Raw genomic sequence first — 14,377 nt, 5'->3', positions numbered from 1 at the left:
TAGTCAGTAGGAAAAGTGAAAAGATCACCTTTTTGTTCTGACATTCTATATACTGTAGTGCTTACAAGCAGGGTCTCTGTGAGCAATGAACTTAGTTTAAATACTATTGTCACTCATATGAGCAATGTGGTCCTGAGCCCACTACATAAAGTTTACATTCCTCTTTTTTCTCAACTGTGATCTTTGATGACAAGTAAGATAGACACACCTCTTGGAGTTGTTAGGAGAATATAAATAGTTAGTGTTTATAAAACATTTACATGTTGCCCAGTAACTAATAGGCTGCATAGAACTGTTAACTATTTACTCACTATTTGACTCATCACTTCTGGTAGTTAGATTCAGTTGTCAACTTGACCAGGTGAAGGTACCTAGTTCTGTTTCTGTGGACATGAGCCAATGGTATGTAAACATCATCTGTTGCTCATTACATCTGCAGTTGCCTAGGAGGCGTGCCTGCTGCAGTGAATGACATTTAACTTAATTGGCTGTTGCTTAAATGAGAGATCACTACATAACACAGACCAAGCAGCTTGGCATACCTCAGTTCATCACTTGCAGCTCAGCCCAGGCCTTTGGAAATGCAGAAAGAAGTCACCCTGGGGGAAGTTGTTGGAACCCAGAGGCCTGGAGAGAAGGCCAACAGAGACCATCCTGTGCCTTCCCACATAAGAAAGAACCTCAGTGGAAAGTTAACTGCCTTTCCTCTGAAGAACTAACAAAATAAATCCCCTTTTATTATAAGCCAATCTGTCTCTGGTGTGTTGCATTCCAGCAGCTACCAACCTAGAACACCACTTAATAAAATGTATCTATTTTCTGATTAAACTATATTTTGCAGGAATATGATTTGTCCTGAGGATATTATAGTGTGGACAGACAAATTCCTGCCTTTATGCCAAGTACAGTATCAGTTTGGTGGTAGATCTAGATACAAGTCAACTTTCTGTAACAGACAATATGAAATGATTTCCCTGTTCAATGTTAAAAACAGGTCTAATATGAGCAAAGGAAGTGAAATAATTATTTCTTAAGGGAAAGATAATTGAGCAGAGATAAGAAGAATGAAGAATTACTAATTTGAGAGTTAAATATACCATTTTCCATTTTACCCTGATGAATAAATATCATGGAAGATTGTTTATTCTCATAATTTTGCTTCTATTTTACTAGAAAAAAAGTATGACAATGCAATTTTCATGCGGATTAACTTGGTATCAATTTGTCTCATTTGTGGCATGAATTATTAGTCATATATTGATAGGTATAAATGAGTACATCATTGGTTCTTGTGTTAAACTCATTCTTTCTCAAAGAAAAATTATTTTTGTTAATTTCAAAAGGCAAATACCCTGATAAACTAGAGTACAAACATGACAAAAACTTCACCTTTACAATTTGAAAATTTTATTTGAATGGTGGAAGCTGTAAAATGACCCTAGAATGCTACAAACATTTTTTATTTTTACTTTTTTGGGTTTTCTTTTTTATTTTATTTTATCTAATGAAATTAGGCAGCTGTTCTGTGAAGGATAAAGTGTGTTAACAGCAGAGTTAATAGTAGACATTATACAGAATTGTAATTTTCTATGTGATTGAATGTTAGAATATTTATTGTTTGTTGGAGCAAAAATCTTTTGAGTGTTATATGGTATTTCTTTTTCTTGGGGATGTCATATACTAATTAATAGACTAATACTTGGCTATACACATAAGAAACACATAGAACAATTTTGAAACATATCTGGAATGCCTGAGTCCCCACAAAGTAATTTCAAAGTTATATTAGGTAATGTTGGCTATGGAATCTGAATAAAATAAAATAAAGAAAAATGACATTAGTAGGGAGCCCAATTCAGAGCAATTGATCTATTAATTAATCCAATATCAAATGATCTATAAATTCAATGCCACCCCATTAAAATTTAAGTGAAGCATTTTTATTGAAGAAATTAACAAGCTGATATAAGAGTAATATGAAAAAAGAAAAAGGGCTATGATAGTAAAAAAAAAACAGAAAAAGAAGAAGAAAGTAAGATGACTCACATAATCTGATTTTAGGACTTTTCAAAAGGGTAAAATAATCAAGAGAGTTGACATTATTGAAAACTTAGATCAAGGAAACTGAATAGAAAGCTCAGAAATACATCTACCCATTTGTTAGTTAGATTCAGTTGTCAACTTGGCCAGGTGAGCATACCTAGTCTTGTTGCTGTGGACATAAGCCAACGGTATGTGAACCTCATCTGTTGCTAATTACATCTGCAGTTAACTAGGAGGCGTGTCTGCTGCAATGAGTGACGTTTGACTTAATTGGCTGGTGCTTAAATGAGAGAACACAATGTAGCACAGCCTAGCAGCTCGGCAATCCTCATCTCAGCACTCGCAGCTCAGCCCAAGCTTTTGGAGATGCAGAAAGAAGTCACCCCAGGTAAAGTTATTGGAACCCTGGGGCCTGGAGAGAAGACATGCAGAGACCATCCTGTGCCTTCCATGTAAGAAAGAACCTCAGTGGAAAGTTAGCTGCCTTTCTGCTGAAGAACTAACAAAATAAATCCCCATTTATTAAAAGCCAATCCATCTCTGGTGTGTTGCATTCCCACAGCTAGCAAACTAGAACAACCCACATATATAAGATTAGTGCCATCATTAAGGGCTGGAACAAAGCAGAGGTGGTGATTCTAACACATTCCTATTCAGTTTTTCTCTTTGGCCTTTTTAGAGAACAGATGGATTTTGGAGGCTGATAGTGGAGTCTCATAAATTACTAGCTGATTATTCTAACTGCAGAGGATGTTTTTTTACATGGTATCATTGCTTGGACAAATTAACACATCCTCAGGTACTTGGTATGCAGCTATGGTTTTGAAAATATGTTTTTTTCCCCAGTATTTGTTAGTTGGCTTTCAGCTGGCAAGGTCAAAATAGGCTTCATTGTCATTCCTCAGGGGGATAGCAAGTCTACACCCTCCATGAAATCTAGTCTGTAGTTGACTTGATCAAATTATCCTTCAGGAAATTATAATCACATTATTTTATTATTGAACCATCTGCTGATTTGAACTAGTGAGCAGAAATATAAACTACTCAAGACCTATTTGGTGTGTGTGTGGGGTGGGAGGGAGATTTGCATGTCAGAGGATGGCTAATAAATTGAACAAACATTCAGGAGTCTTCTACACCAGTGAAATTTCTAGACATTAAATGGAGAAGGCAATGTCAAGATATACCATTAGAGGTGGAGGGAAATCTGCTGAATCTGGCCCCTCCTACAACCAGAAGATGAGACAGACTGTTTTGTTGACCTCTAAGGAAGTTAGAGAAGACATTCTTCATTTCTGTGTGCTACTCTGGCCAATTTACTGAGTAACCCAAAAGTGGCTAAATTTTGGTGGGGACTGCAATAAGAAGAGTCTCTTAAACATGTCCAGACTGTCATGGAAACCACTTTTTTACTTGGACCATACTGACCCAGCATATATAAGCATATTTGAAATGCCAGTGGCAAATAGAGATGCTGCTTGGAGTTTTTTCTTTGGACTCTGTATCAAAAACATGGTGAAGAGGTAGGATTTTGGAGCAAATCTTGCCATCCTTGGGTGAAGATTACTGCTCTTCTTTTGAGAAACAGATTTTGGCCTTTTACTGGGATTTAGCAGAGACTAAATGCCTAACCACAGGACACCTAATTACCATGAGACTTGAGCTGACCATCTTGAAATGGGTATTGTCTGAACCACAAAGTCATTAATTTGGGTAAACCCTGCAGCACTCCATCATAAAATGAAATTGATAGAGGAGTTCTTTCTCTACAGGCCACGAAGGCACAAGTAAGTTACTGAAGAAATGGGTCAATTGTCCATGGTTTCTACTCCTTCCACCTTATCTTTTCAATTCCAGGCTCAAAACTGTAGTTGAAAGTGTCAGACACAAAGGTCTTCTTATACCATGAACTAGCTCTATCATACCCCCATCTTGATAAGAAAGAAATCAAATGGATGAAGATATAGATATGTTAAAGATCTCAGTGTCATAAAAAAAAGTTAGTCATCACTTCCTAGTGGTACCTCATTCAAATCCCATATGTGATCAATTCCTCCTGGAGCTACATACTTCACAGTAGTGAATCTTTGCTCTACCTTTCCAATGTGCTTGCAGACCAGGAAAGTCAATAACTTTTTCACTTATCCTGGAGAGGACAACAATGTGGAAAGTCATACTTTAGCATTTTGCTGAAACTTCCTTTTACTTTACCTAGGACCTCAGTCAAACATAAAATATCTAAATTTCCCTTGTGATTGAGATTGAATAAAATGTACTGATTATTCTTGTTCAGAGAACAAGAAATCCTGTGAAAATGATTTCATTTATTTTCTCTCACCCTAGCATTTAATATTAAATTACCAAAAGATAAATTATAATTTTGATATGATGTAGTTCTATTAATTTTAGCAAGACATAGCTCAGGATACAATCATCCTCTTTTTTCATAGACTAAAACCTATCCAAACTTACCCTAAGTCCCTCACAGAATGACAACTGAAAGGCTTTCTATGTTTAACTGGATATTGAAGACAATGAGTGGCAACTTTTTTTAATTCAAAACTCCTTTATGAATTGTCTTCAATAAAAGACCTTCTCTTCTAGGGGTGCAAACATGAACAGGCCTTCCATAACCTAATGAAAGATTTTCAACAGCCTCCTTCTGTAGCATCCCTAATTACAAAAGCCATTTTTTGTAGGTGTGCAATCTGGATAAATGCTTGCAATTTTAACTCAATTTCATGGAAACAATAAAAAGCTCATCACTTACTATAGCCTTACCAATGACCCAGTTGCAAAGGAATATCCCTTTTCTTGGAGCAATAGCTACCAATGCAAAACTCATTGCTTCTGCTGAGCCAGTTACAAGCTCCTCACTTCATCATGTGAATTCTCATGTAGTATATTATTTTCTATTTACTGAGTAATTACCATTCACACAGAATCTTTCTGCTAGTCAATTAACCTCTTATAATATTCTCTTACAGTCTCTCTCTCAAATTATTATTCACTGCTGCAGCACCCAGAATCCTGCCGCTTTCCTTTCTACAAGAGGAAGGGGAAACTTGTAATCGTCTTAACTCAGGAAGAGAATTATTGGCTCAGATTTACTAGTAATTCCCATTGAGAACCCTGAATCTAGTATTAATTGTTGATGTATCATATCTCAAACCTGAAATTGGAGTTTATTAAGTAGGATATGGTGTCATTAATTTAACCTGTACTTTAGACTATCATCCTCTATCTGAGGCGAAATCATACCAGATTGTAGAACAGAGTTTGTCAACTATTCAAAACCAGACAGTAAATAAATATACAGATATCAGATATGCTTTTGTAATAGTACATGATTTTGAGATGTTTTGAAACAAAGGCAGCTTCTAATCTTGGCTGGAACTGCCATCAAAAATTGATCTTATGGAATTTTTAGATGGACTCAATTCTTATAGAGCTGCCTATTATAAAATGTGAGGTTGATGTAAAAAGAGATAATATGGAAACTAAAGGAAATGTCACCAAGATTATGATCTTCTAACTAAATAGTCCTGGATGGACTAAAAGAAACCAGTAAAAATATTATTTTTTATCCTTTGATTTTGAAAAAGAAGAATGGATAACTGGTTGTACTCTTCACTAAGATGATCTCTGGTGCTCTCCACAAGTCACTTGGTAGCTTTTCAAATGTGTATTAACCAAATTTCTCCATGAACTTTCTCAAGATGGAATGAACAAATTGTCTACTATATTTAATGAACATCAGTGAAGAAATTTTGATGAGATGGCTGAAGTTATTTTCCTCCATGCATTTTTTCAATGAGTTAATTTGTTTAATATAGGGAAATAACATTTTATCAATAGTAGGTACCATAAAATGTAAGCACAATTAAACATGATTCTGGAAAACTTGTAAAGGATGGATATGGCAAAGAACCAAAGTCTCAAGTGTTCTTTGAATCCTTCAGATAGACAGATAGTCAGTTTGCACACTTCATGTCCCTTTAATATGATTTAGTTATTATGAATCTATTTTCAGGATGGGCTGGAACATTTCTTTGCTAAAAAGTTTTATACCTTACAATCAATAAAAAGCTGCTTGATTTTGTGTTTCCAACCTGGAGCATCTCAACTTTTATATCATGTGATGTAGGAACACATAAGAGGAATTATTATTAAAGAACAGTGTAAGCATTATTATTAACTCAAAATAAAATGCCCTGTCAGCTTACAATTTCCTGTAAAACTTGAAAGGACCATTGATATCATTATATTAAAGTTAGCAAATCCCTCAGGAACCCTTGAACTTCCTTGGGAAAGCTACTCCATTACCACTATGGCCATTTGAACTTCAAAGACACATTAATTATTGCCAAACAAATTGGTCTGACATGCAGACCAATGTACAATTTACTGCATGCAGATATGGTAAAAGTTTGCCATGGCACCTTCTACAATATCCAGTCCAATACCATCAATTTATGGCTGTCTTCACATGATATCTTCCTAAAAAACTTTTTAATGACCTTAAATAAGAATATTTTTGATTACTGGAAGAAGCATCAAGGAAAAAACTGTCCTTGAAATTCATCAGGAGGGACCTTACCAGGTATTATTAACAAGAAACACTGCAGTAAATTTCCAGGTTCTGTGATGTCACCAACATGCTTATGTAAGACATTCCCTTAGAAAACCTCCCAAGGGATTCAGTGAATAAAAGGACAAATACCACTTGATAGAACTTTTGGAACAGTAGAAACTGGGCAAGGACTTTACAAGCACTGAATTGAAGAAACAAAAATGTCAAGTTGGAAATTTCTGTCCTAGGCATGCTGATCCTTTTCCATTCCCCTCACTTGGTACCATACAGCTTAGGAATTGCTTAGAGATGGCAGCCCAGATCCTTACCACCTCCCACTGAGGACACAGACTACAAAGCCACTCAAATTCAATGAGTTGAGAAACCCACACATGTCCATGAACAGGTATCCAAATCCATAGAGACATAGGGCTGAGCACAAGCTTCTGAGGAATGCAATTCTAAAGATCTGTGTTTTAACTGCTTATGTAGATCAATGAGTCACTTATCCAGAGATTTCATCAAGTTTCCCTGATAGCTTTCATTTGGCACTTCTGTAGTTCCATGATTTCAATGTGCACAGACATGATTTGATCCTGTAGGTGACTAATGATACTAACCCCAGTGTTGCGAATGGCTTTTTTTGACCCCGGGTTTTTAAATTTTTTTCTGAATATATCATATAAAGTCATCTACTACTACTATATATCTTCAAGTCAAGCAGAATGCTTAAAAATCTTCAATTTAGTGTTCAGTTGTTGCAATGCTGAGGCCAATGTGTTCTTCATTTTTGTCAAGTTAACGTTATATTTAAGGAGAAAATATTTCTGCTTTCTGTCCCTGACCTGCTACAGCCTTCTTTTAAAACAGAAATAAAGTTCACTGCCTCAGCCCATACTTTATGCAGCATATAAATGGTAGCTGTAACTTCCTGTCCTATACAATGTAATTTGCACAGAAAAATTTCTGGAAGCAAATGACCATTCCTTTACAGTCATAAACTTTTATCAAACAAATCATATAGCTATCACAGATTCTGATTCTATTTGGAACACCTCTGAAAGATGCTCTTGAGAACAAGCATTTCTTCCAGTTTCATGAACAAGTAAGATGGTATTAGTGAAGACTTTCACCAAGTGGCAACAAGAAGGAAATAATTATTGCAGAAGTCATATTTATAATGTGTACTCTTTTCAAATTTAGAATGTGATACATTAAAACAAAACATCTTGGCTGCTTCAAAATAAGATCAGTGTTTCCCCCTCTCTTTTGTGGATCCCACTTCAGCTTCAGCTGTAGCCAGTTTTCCATGTGTCCCACTATTAAACCACAATGTCTGTTTGGTTGAGGTAAATGGCTATTAAACTGGACTTTTCCTGTAATCTCTTCACAAGCAACCATAGATTTTGGATCCTTCTTCTTAATCTTCTCATGCCATGAAAATGGCTGCAGATGATGAAAAAGGGTCCATATATAACAATACATACAAACACCATGGTCCCAAAGTTCCAATAATCAATAGAGATTGTGTAAAATTTATTCTCAAAGAGCTCTGGGGCCAGATACTGCAATGTTCCCAAAAAAGACTTCCTTGGTCAACACGTTGACATATCCCAGATCAATACTTATTTTTTATACCCTATATTTCCACCAAGATGCTGAAGAAAAATGATTTCAGGTTTTTGATAACAATGTATAATTTTATTTTCATGTAAATATTGTATCCCTGGCTGTATATTACTAGGCAAGAAAAGTATCTAACTATTAAGTCCACTGCAATTTTCTGGTTTGTTGAGTGGCTTCCAAAGATCTCCTTTAGAGCAGTATTCTATTGCTAAGGAGACACATCATTACTCAAAATGCACAATTCCTCAGGAATACCAAAGGCTTTTTACAAAATTAGGATGTTTCAATTTCTTCATGATCTGGATTTTGTGGCACCAACATTTTGTTTTGCCAGTACTTATATCTAAGCTACAAGACTAAATTATTATTTTGTGATTAAGTTCTTGGTGTTGGTACCAGAATCTCTCAGGGTCTTCCCAGACTCCATTGGGTTGGAGGGGAAGAAGCCTCAAACTACATGGTGTTCCTCTGGCTAATTTATTTTTGGCAAGACTGCCAATTTCACTCAATTGGGAAATAATATTCTTTTCAACAGTTGGTACTGGGAGAATATGCAAAAGAATGAAAGGACCAATGTCTCTCACCATGTACAAGACATAACTCAAAATAGGTAAAAAATTTAAATATAAAAACCAGATTCTAAACTCCTAAAAGAAAATGTAGGGAATGATCTTCAGGATCTTGTGTTACACAATGGTTTTTTAGACTTTACACCCAAAGCATAAGCAAAGCAAAGAAAAAAATGAAAAAAAAAAGAATGGGATGTCCTTAAAATTAAAACTTTTGTATCTCATAGGACTTTGTCACAAAAGTAAGGGCAAACTATCCAATGGTAAAAGTATTTGGAAATCACATATCTTACCAGGGTTTACTACCTAGAATATATTAAGTACTCCTACAGCTCAACCATAAAAATCAACCCAATTAAAAATGGGCAAACTTCCCCCTATGTGGGACATGACATCCAAGGATGAAAGTCTCCCTGGAGATGACTCCTAGGGATGAATTTGGCCCTGGCTTCATGAGTTCAACAATTCCATTCTGACCAAAAGGGGGGGAAAGAAGTGTAATTAAGAAAGTATCAGTGGCAGAGTGTTCAAATAGAGTCAAGAGGCTATTCTGGAGGTTGCTCTAAAGCAAGCTTCAGGTAGACCTTGCTATCTATCATGACCTGCAACCCCCAACCAAGATGATTACAGCCAATCCTAAAGAACACCTAGGGCTATATATAAGATTCCACAAGAGTTCTATGTGCTAGAATAACTTTCCAGAAACCTACACTCTCCAGAAAGGCCCGTGGACCAGATAAGTCCTGAAAACTAGAAGACTCAGCCTCTCCAGTACATCAGATAGTTCCATCTCCCTACCCCATATTAGTGACAGACTCTTACAACATGAAAAACTTAGAATGGCCATAGTCCAAACACCCCTAGAGAGAGGGATACAGAGTTCAAAGGTGATTGTGAATTTATACAGTGAATATAGAATTTAACAAATGAATATAATTGCTGAATCATTAATTAATATTTATTTTAGTCTCCAGTATCCCAGAGCAGCTAGAAGGAAAACCAGAAATTATGGAATTGCAACCCATGTCAAACTCTGAAATATGTTCTAAAATTAATTGTGATGCTGTGCTTTGAAATTTATTGCATTTTGTATATCCGTTATTTTTCACAAAAAGGAAAGAAAACAGTCAGTTGTAGTGATGAAAAAAATATTTCAGCCTTCTAGCCTCCTATATTCTGGAGCAGCTAGAAGGAAAAACCTGAGAGGATTGTATGGTAGACTATGACAAACTCTGGGATCTGTCCTGTAAGTACTTGTTGAAGAGTGCTTTGAAAACTATTGCTCTTTTATTTCTTTGCTTTGTATATATGTCTACTATATGTATTAGTTAGGGTTCTCTAGAGAAACAGAATCAACAAGGAACCCTCGGAAACACAAAATTCATAAAAGTGTCTCATGTGACCGTGGGAGTTCAGAGTCCAAAATCCGCAGCACAGGTTGTGAAGCTGATGATTCCAATGGAGGATCTGGACAAACTCCAGAGGAGAGGCTCATCAGCTGAAACAGGAAAGGTCCAATCAACATGATATCATCAATATAATGGACCAGTGTGATGTCTTATGGGAGGGAGAGATGACCAAGTTCCCTGCAGACAAGATTATGACATAGGGCTGGAGAGTTGATATACCTGTGAGATAGGACAGTGAAAGTATACTACTGACCTTGCCAGCTGAAAGCAAACTGTTTCTGGTGGTCCTTACTAATAGCTATTGAGAAAAAAGCATTTGCCAGATCAATAGCTGCATACCAGGTACCAGGGGATGTATTGATTTGTTCAAGCAATGATACCATATCTGGAAGAGCAGCTGCAATTGGAGTTACCACCTGGTTGAGCTTACAATAATCCACTGTCATCCTCCAAGACCCATCTGTTTTCTGCACAGACCAAATAGGAGAGTTGGATGGGGATGTGGTGGGAATCACCACTCCTGCATCCTTCAAGTTCTTAAGAGTGGCAGTAATCTCTGCAATTCCTCCAGGAATCTGGTATTGCTTCTGATTTACTATTTTGCTCAGTAAGGGTAGTTCTAGTGGCTTCCATTTGGCCTTTCCCATCATAATAGCCCTCACTACATGAGAGAGCCAATGTGGGGATTCTGTCAGTTGCTCTGTATGTCTATATCAAGTATACATTCTGGAACTGGGGAAATAACTACATTCTGGACCCACTGTGTGATGGATCTGAGCTAAAGCTCCATTGATCACTTGGCCCCCATAAGCCCCCACTCTGACTGGTGGACCAAAGTGATGCTTTGGGTCCCCTGGAATTAATGTTACTTCTGAACCAGTGTCTAATAATCCCAGAAATATCTGATCATTTCCTTTTCCCCAATGCACAGTTACCCTGGTAAAAGGCCATCAGTCTCCTTGGGGAAGACTTGGAGGGAGAATAACAGTATAAATTTGTGGCAGTGTAACAGGTGTCTCCCCCAAAGGGATCTGGCCTCCCCTTCATTCAAGGGGCTCTGGGTCTGTAAACTGTTTCAGGTCTGGAAATTGATTAAGGGGCCGTGAATCTGTGTTTTTGTAATTCAGGTTAGACTTCTGTTTACTTGACTTAGAACTCTTTTGTTTATACAGCTCAAACAAGAATTTATTAGACTGCCCTTTTATTGTATTTCTAGGTACCCCTTGATTTACTAGCCATTGCCACAAATCTCTGCTAGTAATATAATTTTGATTCCTGCTTTGAGTTTGCTGTCTAGTATAATAGCCACATCTACCCTGTCTTTGGTGATTGAGTGCTGCCACCTGGCTTCTGCCAACTCAGGATCCCATAATCCCCATTGTGTTTAAGGATTCCAGCTCAGTGACAGCAGTTCCTACAGTAATATCTGACCTACAGAAAAGTGCAACTATAGAGCTCTTCAGGGATGATGGTGCTTGTATCACAAATTTATTTCTCATTGTTCTGGTAAAAGGTACATCCTCTGGACATTCCTGGGTGTATGAGCAGGCTTTGCATGATAAATCCACTCTAACATTCCAATCTCTCTAAGCCTCTGGATCCCCTCATCTACATTATACCACAGCAGTTCTGGCATTTCAACCTCAGGTAATGTTGGTCACCTTTTGATGCATGTTTCATTCAAACATCCAAACATACCTTTTCTAACCATTCAAGCTATTTCATTGAATGCAGAATCTGTGCTTAGTGGGCCCATATCAATAAATTCAGCCTGATCCAGCCTTATATTCCTCCCACCATTATCCCACACCCTTAAAATCCATTGCCACACATATTCCCCTGATTTCTGTCTATATAAATTGGAAAACTCACACAGTTCTTTTGGAGTACAATTTACCTCCTCATGTATGATATTTTGTATGTCACCTTTAGGGTCCTGTTGAGACTTTAGTCTATTTATAGGTCTGGAAGAAATAGGGGTGGTGGGGGTGGGTCTTGAAAAGAATTAGAAATATCTTCCAAGCCATTTGCTTCAGGGTCTTCATTTGCAGTTTCATCTGGTGAAATAGGATTAATCACTCTAGGGCTAATTCCTTCAGGAGGAGGATGGGTGGCCAACTCCTCAAGGCAAGCTGGAGGTGGGGAGGTTATGTCCTCAAGGCAAACTATTACAGGGTTATCTAGAGAAGACAGCACAATTTAGGGTTTCACCCTCACCCCCAACATCATTAATAATCCATATGTCACCATACCATTTTTCTGGGTCCCACTTCTTTCCAATCAATGCCCTCATTTTAATGGCAGTCACTATGCAACATTGAGATTTCAGTTTACATTGCAAATTTGCTACTCTAACAATAAAATTCTGAGCCTGATTTTCAGAGATCTCAAGTCTACCACTACAGAAAATAAGATTTTCCTTCAGAATACTCATAGAAAAGTCTGCAGCTTTCAGATGGTGCTTTAGCTTCTCGTTTGAAACATTAAGCTCATCCCTTTCACCCCTTAATGTAGCCAATGTATCTAACAACAACCAGCCAACATCTCTATACCTCTTACTTCCACAAAACTTTGTAAAGGTGTCAAAAACATTATCCCCCAGAGCCTGGTTTCATACAAGCAAAGCATTAGGAGAATCAAATGGTGATATTTTGACTATCTCTTTTGCCAACTCACTCCATGGATAGGGAGTGTCATTCTGATTATGGGAATCAGAGTCTTTACTGCCTTTGAGTCCAGTCAGAGTAGAAAACCATTCATAAAACCCATTTTTAAGATTCTGTTTCTTAAGAACCACTCCTGGTACCAAGATGTATTACTTAGGGTTCTCTAGAGAAACAGAAGCAACAGGGAACATTCGCAAATATAAAATTCATAAAAGTGTTTTACATGACTGCAGGAATGCAGAGTCCAAAATCTGCAAGGCAGGCTGTGAAGCTGATGATTCCGATGGAGGGTCTGGATGAACTCCACAGGAAAGACTCACCAGCCAAAGCAGGAATAGAGTCTGTCTCTTCTCAATCCTCCTTAAAAGGCTTCCATTGAATAGATTAAGTGTCACTCATTGCAGAAGACACTCCCCTTTGGCTGAATAAAATGGAATCAGCTGTGGATGCAGCTGATGTGATCATGATCTAATTCTATGAAATGTCCTCATTGCAACAGACAGGCCAGCACTCGCCCAACCAGACAAACAGTTACCACAACTTGGTCAAGTTGACACATGAACCTGACCATAACGCTATACAATAAAAAAAGTTTTAAAAAATGGGCAAAATAACTTAATAGACATTTCTCCAAAGAAGATATATGAATTACTGAAAAACACTTGAAAAGATGATCAACATCTCTAGCTTTTAGGGAAGTGCAAAAAATATATATGATAACATTTCACACCCACTACAATTGCTACTATTAAAAAAAAGCAAACAGAAAACTGGAAGAGTTGGAGAGGATGTGGAAAGTAAGATCACTCATTCATTGATGGGAATGTGAAATGCTGCAGCCACATAGGAAGACAATTTGCAGTGCCTCCAGTAGCTAGATATAGAATTACAATATCATATGTCTACTAAGTATATACCCAGAAGAATTGAAATCAAGAAGATATTTGCACACCAGGGGTCATGGCTATATTACTCACAATTTCCAAAGACAGAAGCAATGCAAGTGTCCACCAACTGATACATGGATAAACAAAGCATGGTAAATATTATCCAGACATACAAAGGAATTAAGTCCTGATGCAAGCAACAACATGGATGAACCTTGAGGATATCTGGAGTTTTATTCTTTTCTACTAACATGATATTTTTGGAATCTCCTTTCATTAACTTCTAAAGTTTTGTTTTTTATTATTAAATTCTCTATAAATCATAGTCACTTTCTCTTTATAATGTCTGATACTCTTCAACAGGTCCTAAAATTGTGTTGATCATTCCCCATGTAACTTTTTCTTTGGCTTCAGAAAAATTTATATTTATGAAACTTAGAAGATATTTTTCAAAAGTTACACTATTTAGGGGACTAGAAAAAGTAGAAGATAACCTCAAAGCCCAGTTCTTGATCCTTTGAATCATAATAAGATTTGTGGGTTCTAATCTAGATGCAATAATATCTGAGTGGATACTATCAATCACAAACCAAATATATTATAT

The 14,377-nt window shown here is 37.0% G+C and overlaps 2 pseudogenes; both read right to left on the bottom strand.

The window, feature by feature from the left end:
• Positions 1 to 6,985: 6,985 nt before the first annotated feature.
• Positions 6,986 to 7,600, bottom strand: LOC143672842 (inhibitor of nuclear factor kappa-B kinase subunit alpha pseudogene; annotated as a pseudogene).
• Positions 7,601 to 7,732: 132 nt separating this feature from the next.
• Positions 7,733 to 8,829, bottom strand: LOC143672841 (inhibitor of nuclear factor kappa-B kinase subunit alpha pseudogene; annotated as a pseudogene).
• Positions 8,830 to 14,377: the final 5,548 nt, after the last annotated feature.

This window comes from Tamandua tetradactyla, assembly GCF_023851605.1.
Source record: "Tamandua tetradactyla isolate mTamTet1 chromosome 18 unlocalized genomic scaffold, mTamTet1.pri SUPER_18_unloc_1, whole genome shotgun sequence".
NCBI classification, from domain to species: Eukaryota; Metazoa; Chordata; class Mammalia; order Pilosa; family Myrmecophagidae; genus Tamandua; species Tamandua tetradactyla.
The sequence above is the reverse complement of the archived record's forward strand: the minus strand, read 5'-3'. Positions and strand labels throughout refer to the sequence as shown.